Raw genomic sequence first — 12269 nt, 5'->3', positions numbered from 1 at the left:
ACGGCGGTCTCATTGCCCTATACAGCTTTTTTAGGGCTTTATCAATCAGGCTTAAAAAGTATATTATCTACCCTTTCATCCCTTTACGTATTTAGTAGCATAATGCAGTCCTAATTAAGCAACGTTATAAACTTTAGCAGGAAAAATGTGACCCATTTGTTATACTATTTTCCACTGCATATTAAGCAATTTTTGCATTTTGTACACTAATGCATTTTTGCATGTTTTTTTAATTTTATTTATTAGTTTTTTTTAAGTTACATACTAAAAAACCTATTTTTACAATTTTTGTTCCGGTCTGCTCAATTTGGGAAGAGCAATGAGTAAATCATATAGAAGCGGTATTAACAATTAAAATTGAGTTATATGTTAACCCTAACGTAATTTATTCAAGAACCTAAAAGGTATTCCTTCCAGGATAGCAGATCTGTGGAGTCTGTCCACATCTTTAGAATTATCAAGTAGATTTACCGCAAGGTGGTTTGTGTGATCTTCTAATCTTAAAATATTATTTAGACTGAATTTGATAATTTCTTATTTGACTGTGGGGAGTGTTCAAATATTTTTATGGGAAAATACCATGACGCTTTTACAGTTTTCCTTAACAGTTTTGATTGATAGCCTACCGTTGTAGTTTTTCCAGATTTGAATTGCTTGCTGTGACCCATAACTACACACCATATGTCCATAAAGGTTTTAGGATAGTTTTATATAATAGTATCTTGTTCTTCAAACTGAGTTTTCATTTAGGTCCGAGCAGTCAACTCATATTATTAAATTTGTTTTAAAAATTAGCTGTTGTGTCTTTGTCCAAATGTGAGATTTGAAAGTAACCCTTTTGTCTAAGCGCATGTTTAGATAGTTTACTTCAGTTACTTGGGGGTAAATGAACTGCATTCAATGCCACTGGAGGACAAGAATTTTTATTTAATGTAAACGTTATGTGAACAGATTTCTTTTTGTTAATTATGATTCTCCATGTCTTAAACTAAGTTACACACTAAAATATAATAAGGTACGAGTTCACCACACCAAGTGTCGAGTAACAGGCTTCGCTGAGGTTGGATGTAAAATTTCAACTCTATAGCTCGTGTCACATTCTCGAGATGTCCTGTGGACAGATAGACAGACAGACGTGCGGAAGAGATATTCGTGCATCTCCCCGGCAGTCGAAAGAGAAATTGTGTCAGCCCACTGAGTGGTATGCTTCAATGACGCTCAGACAAATTCCATGGATTGACATGCACCATCATATAACACATTCTTGTCCATGTAGAAATGAAGTGTCAACACCTGTTTGTCGTAACTAATTAAAATATTTCTCGAGATATCTTGTCACACGATACATTCACATTTTTGTCTCTTAAAGAGTTTGATTTCATAGCAGTGTTCAAATAAAAAAGCTCTACACACAAGTCACCAAAAGATGACAGGTATGTAAGTATTGGATGGTTAGGCTATACAAGTGTTATAATCTCATTGCAGTTTCAGGTTGTTTACAAAATTATTTATTCTGCTGTCTTCACCATAGGGTTCATAAGAGTGTTGAAATAAAAAGTAAAAAAATACTTTGTAATTGGGAGGATATTACAACGCAAGACTATGCTGGTATCAAATCATTGAGATCACCAACTTTGAACACTCATTTCACTCTATTACATCTTATTTTTATCCATGAATTAAACTTCCAACTCCTAAAATTTCATATAGTTTTCCTAAGTTTGTTTACACATTTATTATTGCACTATTTTTACGTTGCCATCATGCCACCCAAAAGACCAATGTAGAAATATTCGCTAACGCTCAGCCAAATCCTACAGAGAAGAATAGAATATATTTATTGTCTTTAAGCCTCGTGAGCAATGGACATTGTCAATAATAAACATATGGCATTATAATGAGATAAGAAAAAAAAACAGAGATTGTCCTACTGAGCTACCAACAACATCAACATGATCCATTATAAAGTTCAGAACATATTATTTAACATTCAGATAAAAACATTTATAGTAAATAACATAACACGGATGTTCTAAAACATAACAATAAAAACAGCAGATTTTGAGTGATTAGGGAGTAAAAAGTAGCAAATAAATAGTTAACAATAATTATAAAACTATATAAAATAAATAACAAGATAAAATTTAGATTAAAAAACATTATTAATTAGGCCTATTTAAAACTTACAGTCTACGTTATTACAGTTCAGGTACTCATTGATTGAATAGAAAGGATTTATTACCAGCCAGTTGAAAACAACACGTTTAAACTGTTTCAGCTCTACTGTATTTGCCTTGCGGTCAAGTTTATTAAACAAAGTAATGGACATATATTCAAAATTCTTTTGGGTTTTACTTAACCTACAGTAATTTGTATCTATTAAATTCCTGTTCCTTGTATTGTAAGAGTGCACATGACTTCTGAGAACATAATCATTGCTTTGTCTTTACATAAACTAAACATGTGTATATATACCGATTTATTACAGTAAATTCATGAAACTTGAATATAATATAAGGTCTAGCATTGAACTATTTAACCCTTTACTGAGTTTGTTAAAATATAGACAGTCACAGTCAGTGTCCTGACACAGCGCTACCTGTCTCTGAGGAATGGCCCTTGCTAGGTCTGGTGAAGCAAGTAAGAGTTTCCTGCAGTAAATTCATGAAACTTGAAGATATAAGGTTGCTGAACTATTTAAACCCTTTACTTGGCAGTATATAGACAGTCACAGTCAGTGTCCTGACACAGCGCTACATTTCTCTGAGGAATGGCCCTTGCTAGGTCTGGTGAAGCAAGTAAGAGTTTCCTGCAGTAAATTCATGAAACTTGAAGATATAAGGTTGCTGAACTATTTAACCCTTTACTTGAGCAGTATATAGACAGTCACAGTCAGTGTCCTGACACAGCGCTACCTGTCTCTGAGAAATGGCCCTTGCTAGGTCTGGTGGAGCAAGTAAGAGTTTCCTGCAGTAAACTCATGAACATTGAAACCTTAAGATTAAGGTTGAAGAACTATTTAAACTTTTACTTGGCAGTATATAGAACAGTCCAGAGTCAGTGTCCTGACACAGCGCTCCCTCTCTCTGAGGAAGGGCTCTTGCTAGGCTGGTGGAGCAAGTAAGAGTTTCCTGCAGTAAATTCATGAAACTTGAAGATATAAGGTTGCTGAACTATTTAACCCTTTACTTGGCAGTATATAGACAGTCACAGTCAGTGTCCTGACACAGCGCTACCTGTTCTCTGAGGAATGGCCCTAGCTAGGTCTGGTGGAGCAAGTAAGAGTTTCCTGCAGTAAACTCATGAAACTTGAAGATATAAGGTTGCTGAACTATTTAAACTTACTTGGCAGTATATAGACAGTCAGAGTCAGTGTGTCCTGACACAGCGCTCCCTCTCTCTGAGGAAGGGCTCTTGCTAGGTTGGTGGAGCAAGTAAGAGTTTCCTGCAGTAAATTCATGAAACTTTAGGATATACAGATATCGACTATTTAACCCTTTACTTGGCAGTATATAGACAGTCTGAGTCAGTGTCCTAACACAGCGCTACCTGTCTCTGAGGAATGGCCCTAGCTAGGTCTGGTGAAGCAAGTAAGAGTTTCCTGCAGTAAATTCATGAAACTTGAAGATATAAGGTTGCTGAACTATTTAACCCTTTACTTGGCAGTATATAGACAGTCACACAGTCAGTGTCCTGACACAGCGCTACCTGTCTCTGAGGAATGGCCCTTGCTACGTCTGGTGGAGGAAGTAAGAGTTTACTGCAGTAAATTCATGAAACTTTAGGATATAAGGTTGCTAAACTATTATTTAACCCTTTACTTGGCAGTATGTAGACAGTCACAGTCAGTGTCCTGACACAGCGCTACCTGTCTCTGAGGAATGGCCCTTGCTAGGTCTGGTGAAGCAAGTAAGAGTTTCCTGCAGTAAATTCATGAAACTTGAAGATATAAGGTTGCTGAACTATTTAACCCTTTACTTGGCAGTATATAGACAGTCACAGTCAGTGTCCTGACACAGCGCTACCTGTCTCTGAGGAATGGCCCTTGCTACGTCTGGTGGAGGAAGTAAGAGTTTACTGCAGTAAATTCATGAAACTTTAGGATATAAGGTTGCTGAACTATTTAAACTTTTACTTGGCAGTATATAGACAGTCAGAGTCAGTGTCCTGACACAGCGCTCCCTCTCTCTGAGGAAGGGCTCTTGCTAGGCTGGTGGAGCAAGTAAGAGTTTCCTGCAGTAAATTCATGAAACTTTAGGATATAAAGATATCGATTATTTAACCCTTTACTTGGCAGTATATAGACAGTCTGAGTCAGTGTCCTAACACAGCGCTACCTGTCTCTGAGTGAATGGCCCTAGCTAGGTCTGGTGAAGCAAGTAAGAGTTTCCTGCAGTAAATTCATGAAACTTGAAGATATAAGGTTGCTGAACTATTTAACCCTTTACTTGGCAGTATATAGACAGTCACAGTCAGTGTCCTGACACAGCGCTACCTGTCTCTGAGGAATGGCCCTTGCTACGTCTGGTGGAGGAAGTAAGAGTTTACTGCAGTAAACTCATGAAACTTGAAGATATAAGGTTGCTGAACTATTTAAACTTTTACTTGGCAGTATATAGACAGTCAGAGCGGTGTCCTGACACAGCGCTACCTCTCTCTGAGGAAGAGCTCTTGCTAGGCTGGTGGAGCAAGTAAGAGTTTTCCTGCAGTAAATTCATGAAACTTTAAGTTATAAGGATATCGATTATTTAACTCTTTACTTGGCAGTATGTAGTGAGTCAGAGCCAGTGTCCTAAACACAGCGCTAGCTCTCTCTAGGGAACTGCTCCTGCTTGGTCTGTTGGAGCAAGTAAAAGTGTCCTGCATTAAACTCAAGAAACTTGAGGGTATGAGGTTGTCGAACTATTTACCTTTTTACTTGGCGGTATATAGTGATTCAGAGTAAGGATTATGTATATACCTGATGTGGAAAGGGTTAATAACGGCTATAACTAGAGATTACAAAAGCTGGAGCTTTCTGCTAGAGAACCATTTGGCTCATGGTATCGTATAGCCTGATGTTCTCGCTCTGGGGAATGTTGTCTGGTAACAAGACTTCTTGCTGGGAATATACTATTCCATAATCATTACTTCTGACGATTTTGGAAAACTGTCCCAATGACTACTATGGTTGAGATTAACTTTTGGTCTGAAATGTGGGCTTCAGAATTTTTTACCATAATCAGTCCCGGAAATGACCATCAGACACGTCTAAACGTCCAGAAAAGGGTTGCCAAAAATCGCCGTTGTTGGCTCCACCAAATGATCTGGGAAGTATCGATTTCCGACCAAGGATATTTAAGGTAAAGAAGGGGTTCTTGACTGTATCTCTCGTGGACCATTGATCTTCAAGATCTAGAGCAACAACTTGGAATACGTAGTTTGAGATGTTGACGAGCCAATGATCAACTTCACGTCAAAGTTGTTCCAGCAGATATCGCCATTAAATTACTTTCCTAGCTGTTAAAATCAAAATTACCTTGTGGGTGAAAATTTCTTCTTATTGCCATAATCTCAGGCAACTTACAATCTTTCCGTGGTGGTTTCTGTATCTAAAATAGCTATAGCTAACGATTTCTGTTTAAGCCAAGTTTGTGCCCTATCTAATCATGAACATAGGTAGTAGCTATAGTGGCGAGGGTGTAATATACGTGAATGTTGAGTTAAGCTCCAGTCCACATTCCTCTTAGTGCAGCGTCTGAATTTGGACTAAGAGGAGGGTGAACTGGAGCTAAACCCAACATTCACATTGATTCAAACCATTCAACCACAGCTATGTTATGTGTATAAAAATCAATTACTCCACCGTGCTTGATCGTGTCTAAAACATCGCAGTGCACTCAATTGTGCAACAGATTAGACGATGAGAATAAATCTCCATCTAGATTAGGCCTACACTATATTTTGTAGCTTGGATGTCTCTGAAGTCGAAACGATGTAAACAGTTCATTTTGAACTTTTTTGACATGAACATGACTCCAGATTCCACGAGTCAAGTCTGTGACAGCGTCAGATTCCAGATGGTGCACTAAAGAGGAAGGTGAACTGGAGATAAACTCAACATTCCATAATTAATGAAGCTTCTTATAAATTGAATACCAAATAAATTAATAAGGTTCACCAGAGGTAACAACTGTTATTTTAACAATAAATAAGAAAAATAAATCGTATAAAAAACCCGGATATTCGAGATATACAATGCATATTAAAGTTCCGCCATTGTGTTTGTGGCACCTTTAAGATGTTCAGTTTATGTTTTAGGACACATAAAACCATATATCGTATAAAAAGCCAAATAAAGGTTAAACGCTAATGTCGCCTTGCCCTTAGAGTGTGCAGTTTCACTGTTCGGAAACATAAAATACGAGTAGTTTAGTTCTCGTATTAAATTAAGTTTAAGTATTTCCTACTTAAAGAACATCCTCCACGTTTCTTAATGTATTTCTGTATATATATATATATATATATTATGTATTTGTTTGTTGTATTGTGTCCATCACGCGTAAATTTAATGTGTTCAAAGTTCATATGTTTGCGTTACGATTGATTCACAATTCCATCAAAATTTTGTAACTAGGTATATTTGCGATTTATTAAAGTTTATTTTCCGAATATTCCATTAAAAGTCTGGTTCTAAGTATCTCGTTTGTATTATCGCATTGTAAGCTTACTCTACAGAGTGTCCCGTAACTCTCTGGGCAAAGGTATAATGTAAAGTTCAGACAACAATGTTTTTATAATTACAAACAGCATAGATCAGTTGTCTTATGGAAAAGACAGCTGGTTTGTCGTATGGCTTAATTTTAGTAATGAAGTAAATCCTAAAACAACAGATCTTACAAAATGTCCTCCTCCGTAGACTAATGGTTATAGTCTCGGCTCTATAACTGAGAGATCACGGATTCAAATCCCGGGGAGGTCCAATAATGTATAGACACGAAAAAAATATGTGTAGGCTACTTTGAAAGTAAACCATTGCACATCGAAGCCTACATAGCTGTAGCTGAGGCTTAAAAGAGAGAACAAAATCTTGCAATGAGCATCAAATATTTGACACTACCTTACTCTTAGGTAAACCTGAGATGTAAGCATTTATATTCTTTTACATAATAAAACACAAAGGAACAAAAGTCCTAAGATATTCTGGTGCTATCGCTTATTCAATTTCTGTATGCAATTCGATTGGTATTGTCTATTCGCTGAGAACCTCAGTGTGGACCATATCTTGTAATTTATTTTCCGATTTAAATATTTTTTTCATTAGATCTGTTATAAAATATTCTAAGAACATATTCTTGTAATTCTTGAGAACAAAATGCTGGTTTTTAAGAAATGTAAAATTTTTAATCACTGCTATTTTGAAAATATTAAAAATACTATCATGAGATATTTATTAGTAATTTAATTAGCCATGTTATCATTAACATTCGAGCCAAATTTTTTTCATTTGATTTATTAATTTTTAAGATACTAGGTTCTGTATAAGAAACACAGACAGACAGATTGGAAACTAAGCATTGGAGACTCATGTTCATATGGTAAAATATGTTTGTCAGACCTGAACATTTATGTGGTATACCTTCGTCTAGAGAGTTACGGTACACCCTGTATATATGCAATAGGTACTATTTTGGCTTTTACTTCGAATCAATAATTTTAAATTGCTATAGCAAATCAATTTTTAAAATAACTAAGCCAATCATAATAAGCTTAAAAGTTGTCCGATCAATTTATCAAGTTTTAAGTTACATTAGTGTTTTTTATTCCAAGTAATTCACCGTCAGCAATTGCTCTTCATTCTCAATTCATGGAAATTCATTCTAAACTTCTGGATATCCTCATTCTCCTTTCAATGACAAGGGTAGAAAACTAATCGTAATGGAAGGGCGATGCTAGTTACAAATTTTGAGTTGGGGCGCCTTCCATACGTAGGGGGTTATCTCAATTTGACCTTGATCACACGACCTTTGCCATTGACAACTATGACCTTGATATAAATAGCAACCTTGAACACCATGGTATTATTACTGTGCTGTTCGAAGCATTATGTACCCGTATCCTTGGCTCTAGACCACGTGACAGGTTGCAAACTTCGCGGAAATCGCATGGAAACTTTAGTCCGTAGCTCATTTCATTATACAGTACTATATGTGTTACTATGTCATATGATAAAATATCCTATCTTAGAACTGCAGTAGAACCCCTCATATCCGGCCACTACGGGACCGAGCCCCTGGCCGATAACGATTCGGCCGGATAAAACCAACCTACAATACCCATCACTTGACGAAACAAAACAATTGTACTGTACTGTACTAACCGCACTGGAAATAATCAACAAACTGTTTACAGGTTAAACCTATTAGCTCAACTGAGGACAACACAGGAAAATGTAAACATATAGATACACCAAAAATAACGCAAGAGTCGTGGGAGACTAGTGCGTGCAACCTGCGCGTCTGCAAGCGGTGGTAAATAAATTTCGATATTGGCTTCCGGGAAGTGGCCGGATAAACCGAGGTGCGGTAAAACCGAGGTCGGATATGAGGGGTTCTACTGTGTTGTGTTCCAGACTTATTTATTCTGCGCATTTCTCTCTGCCTTCATGGGGTCAGATTCCGTTATATGCCCCGAACGCTGAAACTTTTTTCAATGAACTTATAACGTTATAAAACGATGTAGTTGAGTAACAGAACTAACATTCCGTCAATCAACAAGCATTTCCAGGTATTGCGATCGGTATTGTTGTCGCTGATATCTTATCTTTCTCGAGAATCCCGATTACGGCAGGCCGCGCGGCATCACATGATTATTTAAGTTTTTTGCACGGTACATAATTGCTTTTCCATTACAATTCAATTTATATTTCTGATCAGCCCCTCTAGAATTTGATATTTTACTGATAGATACTATCTCGAGGGATGTTTTTCTTTCGTTGACATCAGCGCGGGCTTCGACAGCACCATCGGTTTTGGGCACACGCCGGAGGCACTCGCATTTTGGGTGGCGGAGTGTGATCAAGAATAAAAACAAGTTTTGTGTGTTTTTTTTCAATAAAGAGTTTAGTTTTTGTTTGGTAATGTTTGTTTTTGTAGATTTTTTGTGTTTGGAGAAATGTAGGGGTGTGGTCGATATAATACGTAAGTACCCTTTTTTTCTTAGCTAGTAACCAATTATAATTCATTATAATCATCCATAAATGAAAAATTAGCGTTGGGGCATAATGTTAGTTCTGTTACTCAACTACATCGTTTTATAACGTTCTAACTTCATTGAAAAAAGTTCAAGCGTTGGGGGCATATAACGGAATCTGACCCTTCATGGTAACGTATAGTGTAAAAAAATGATTGCTAAATCAAACGAACAGATATGCAACGTCATGGAACTCGATGCTGTCTTTATAGAAATGAAGGAGCTTCATGCAAAATTTCAACTCTATATGTACGTTATTTCTTTAGTTATCCTTCGGACGTACAGATAGACAAACAGACAGAATTAAAATATGTTCAGTCCCTCGAATGATAAGCTTCACTAACACTCAGACAATCAAGAGCGAGTTCTGAAGATAATTTCATAGATTACTTATACAATTATATGCTTATTAACTTACTTATCACACAACAATGCTATTTACGAGTAGCATTCAAAATTTGCAACATTTTTTAACAAATATCGGTAATATCTAACTTTCAATTCAATCTTCGTTGAATTACAAATATATGTTTATGATAGTTGTTATTACATATATACCATATTTAATTTTTTTTAAACCTGCTACAACCCTTGATGCAATATTTGGATTTTGTCAACGCATGCTTCATTTCAAACAGCACTTGTAAAATGAATGTTGAGTTTTTAGCTCCAGTTCAGCGACTGGTTTCTGACGCTGTCACAGACTTGAATCATGTTCGTCTGAAAAGATCCAAAAGAGTTAGCAAGAAGTATCTCAAATTAACTTTTTGCATCGTTTGATATCATAGACACCGAAGTTACAAAATATAATGTAATCTAGGCAAAGAGAGAGTCTTATTGTCTCATCAGGTGCACTTCGATGTTTTAGACGAACATTACTCCCAGATTCTAGGAGTCAAGTCTGTGACAGCTTTATATCCCAGATGCTGCACTAAGAAAAATATGAACTTGAGCTGGACTCAAGATTTGTGTAGCTAATAAAATCTCATAATTTCAGAAAATGTTGTGTAATGCTGATCTAACATTATCCACTATACGCTCATTGTGAAACCAATTTATTCTGAAACGTTCAGTCTCTACCGCCTGGTCAATTTCAGGATAAAATGCAAAATCTTTACAAGAAAAAACGATTGTTTGGTACAAATAAATTCGTGACAGTTCATGTAAGTGCTCACTGAGGGACTACTGATTGTTATGAAACCAGGAGCAGGAAAAACTTCGAAACTCAGCATCACAGACTGTAATTATCACTGCATCCGTTGCAAGAAATTGGTGTTGGAGTAGTTAACAGACTTCCTGAAAGATCGAAGAATCCCAAAAATCAAATTTGGTTTAACCCTAGAACTGACATGCATTTTAGCCGTAACTGGCACAACTTTTTAACCCCTTGTGCAGAGTTAAATAAACAACCAACTGCAAAATCAGTTCCTACTTAAAACATAAATTATTATATATAATTTTATTCAGAATAAAATACAGTGTATTATAAAATAAATAAAAATTGGGTTTACCTTTACATCATGGCTGTATCATGATCTGAAATTGAAACTGTTATTGTCTAAAAACAGTTTTTCTAATTTTTGTAGCCCATATAAAAAATTCCTTCAATAGAAAAATCCAAAATATACTAATTATAATGGTTGTTTTGCTAACCAATCAAATATCTATTTATATTACAGAAAGGAAAAAACACAAATCAGAACATACTAGAATCCAGCTCGAACAGTAACAGCTGTCAAGATCGCATAGCGTGTGAGATATCTTTAGCTTTTAGCGGCCAGTCACAATATAAAGAAACGTTTTTATCTGAAAGTGAGTAAATTAACAGAAAGCGCAAAATCTGCCGGTTACAATTAGGTATATAACTTGAATTACAATTTATATTAAGATTGTTCGAAAGACGTTCTTTAATGCACAGCAAATCACAACTCTGCGAGTTCACGGCGAGAAAAATACGTCTTGAATCACGACTCTGCCAGTTCACGGTGGGAACATATGTCGTGAATCACGACTCGGCCAGTTCACGGCGGGAAAATGTGTCGTGAATCATGACTCTGCCAGTTCACGACGAGAAAATACATCTTGAATCATGACTTTTCCAGTTCCAGGGTTAAAACTTGTTCCAAGCGCTGTTTGATTTTTACTCAGTTAATGAGCCACTAGGATTCCAGGAAGATACTGTATCTGAGGTAGTGTGATTGTTGCAGCAGCGAATGTGTGAAATGTACATCTGATTGTGTGCATGTGTAAATTTGCCTACATGGAAAACCCTCTGGTCAATCTGGATGGTGAAGCCATGGAGCGGTTTGTGGCAGAATCCTACAAGATTATCTCCAAGTGCTTTCGAACATTTGCTGAGATGAGGAAGATACTGGATCTGAGGTAGTGTGATTGTTGCAGCAGCGAATGTGTGAAATGTACATCTGATTGTGTGCATGTGTAAATTTGCCTACATGGAAAACCCTCTGGTCAATCTGGATGGTGAAGCCATGGAGCGGTTTGTGGCAGAATCCTACAAGATTATCTCCAAGTGCTTTCGAACATTTGCTGAGATGAGGAAGATACTGGATCTGAGGTAGTGTGATTGTTGCAGCAGCGAATGTGTGAAATGTACATCTGATTGTGTGCATGTGTAAATTTGCCTACATGGAAAACCCTCTGGTCAATCTGGATGGTGAAGCCATGGAGCGGTTTGTGGCAGAATCCTACAAGATTATCTCCAAGTGCTTTCGAACATTTGCTGAGATGAGGAAGATACTGGATCTGAGGTAGTGTGATTGTTGCAGCAGCGAATGTGTGAAATGTACATCTGATTGTGTGCATGTGTAAATTTGCCTACATGGAAAACCCTCTGGTCAATCTGGATGGTGAAGCCATGGAGCGGTTTGTGGCAGAATCCTACAAGATTATCTCCAAGTGCTTTCGAACATTTGCTGAGATGAGGAAGATACTGGATCTGAGGTAGTGTGATTGTTGCAGCAGCGAATGTGTGAAATGTACATCTGATTGTGTGCATGTGTAAATTTGCCTACATGGAA

At 36.8% G+C, this 12269-nt stretch overlaps 1 protein-coding gene across 1 annotated transcript in view; it reads right to left on the bottom strand.

Moving 5' to 3' along the window:
* Positions 1-12269, bottom strand: part of LOC124360858 (aryl hydrocarbon receptor protein 1) — a 245463-nt gene that overhangs the window by 194476 nt on the left and 38718 nt on the right. The gene's annotated exons all lie outside the window — the stretch shown is intronic.

The sequence above is a fragment of the Homalodisca vitripennis genome, chromosome 4, assembly GCF_021130785.1.
Source record: "Homalodisca vitripennis isolate AUS2020 chromosome 4, UT_GWSS_2.1, whole genome shotgun sequence".
NCBI classification, from domain to species: domain Eukaryota; kingdom Metazoa; phylum Arthropoda; class Insecta; order Hemiptera; family Cicadellidae; genus Homalodisca; species Homalodisca vitripennis.
This window is presented reverse-complemented; position numbering and strand designations above follow the sequence as displayed.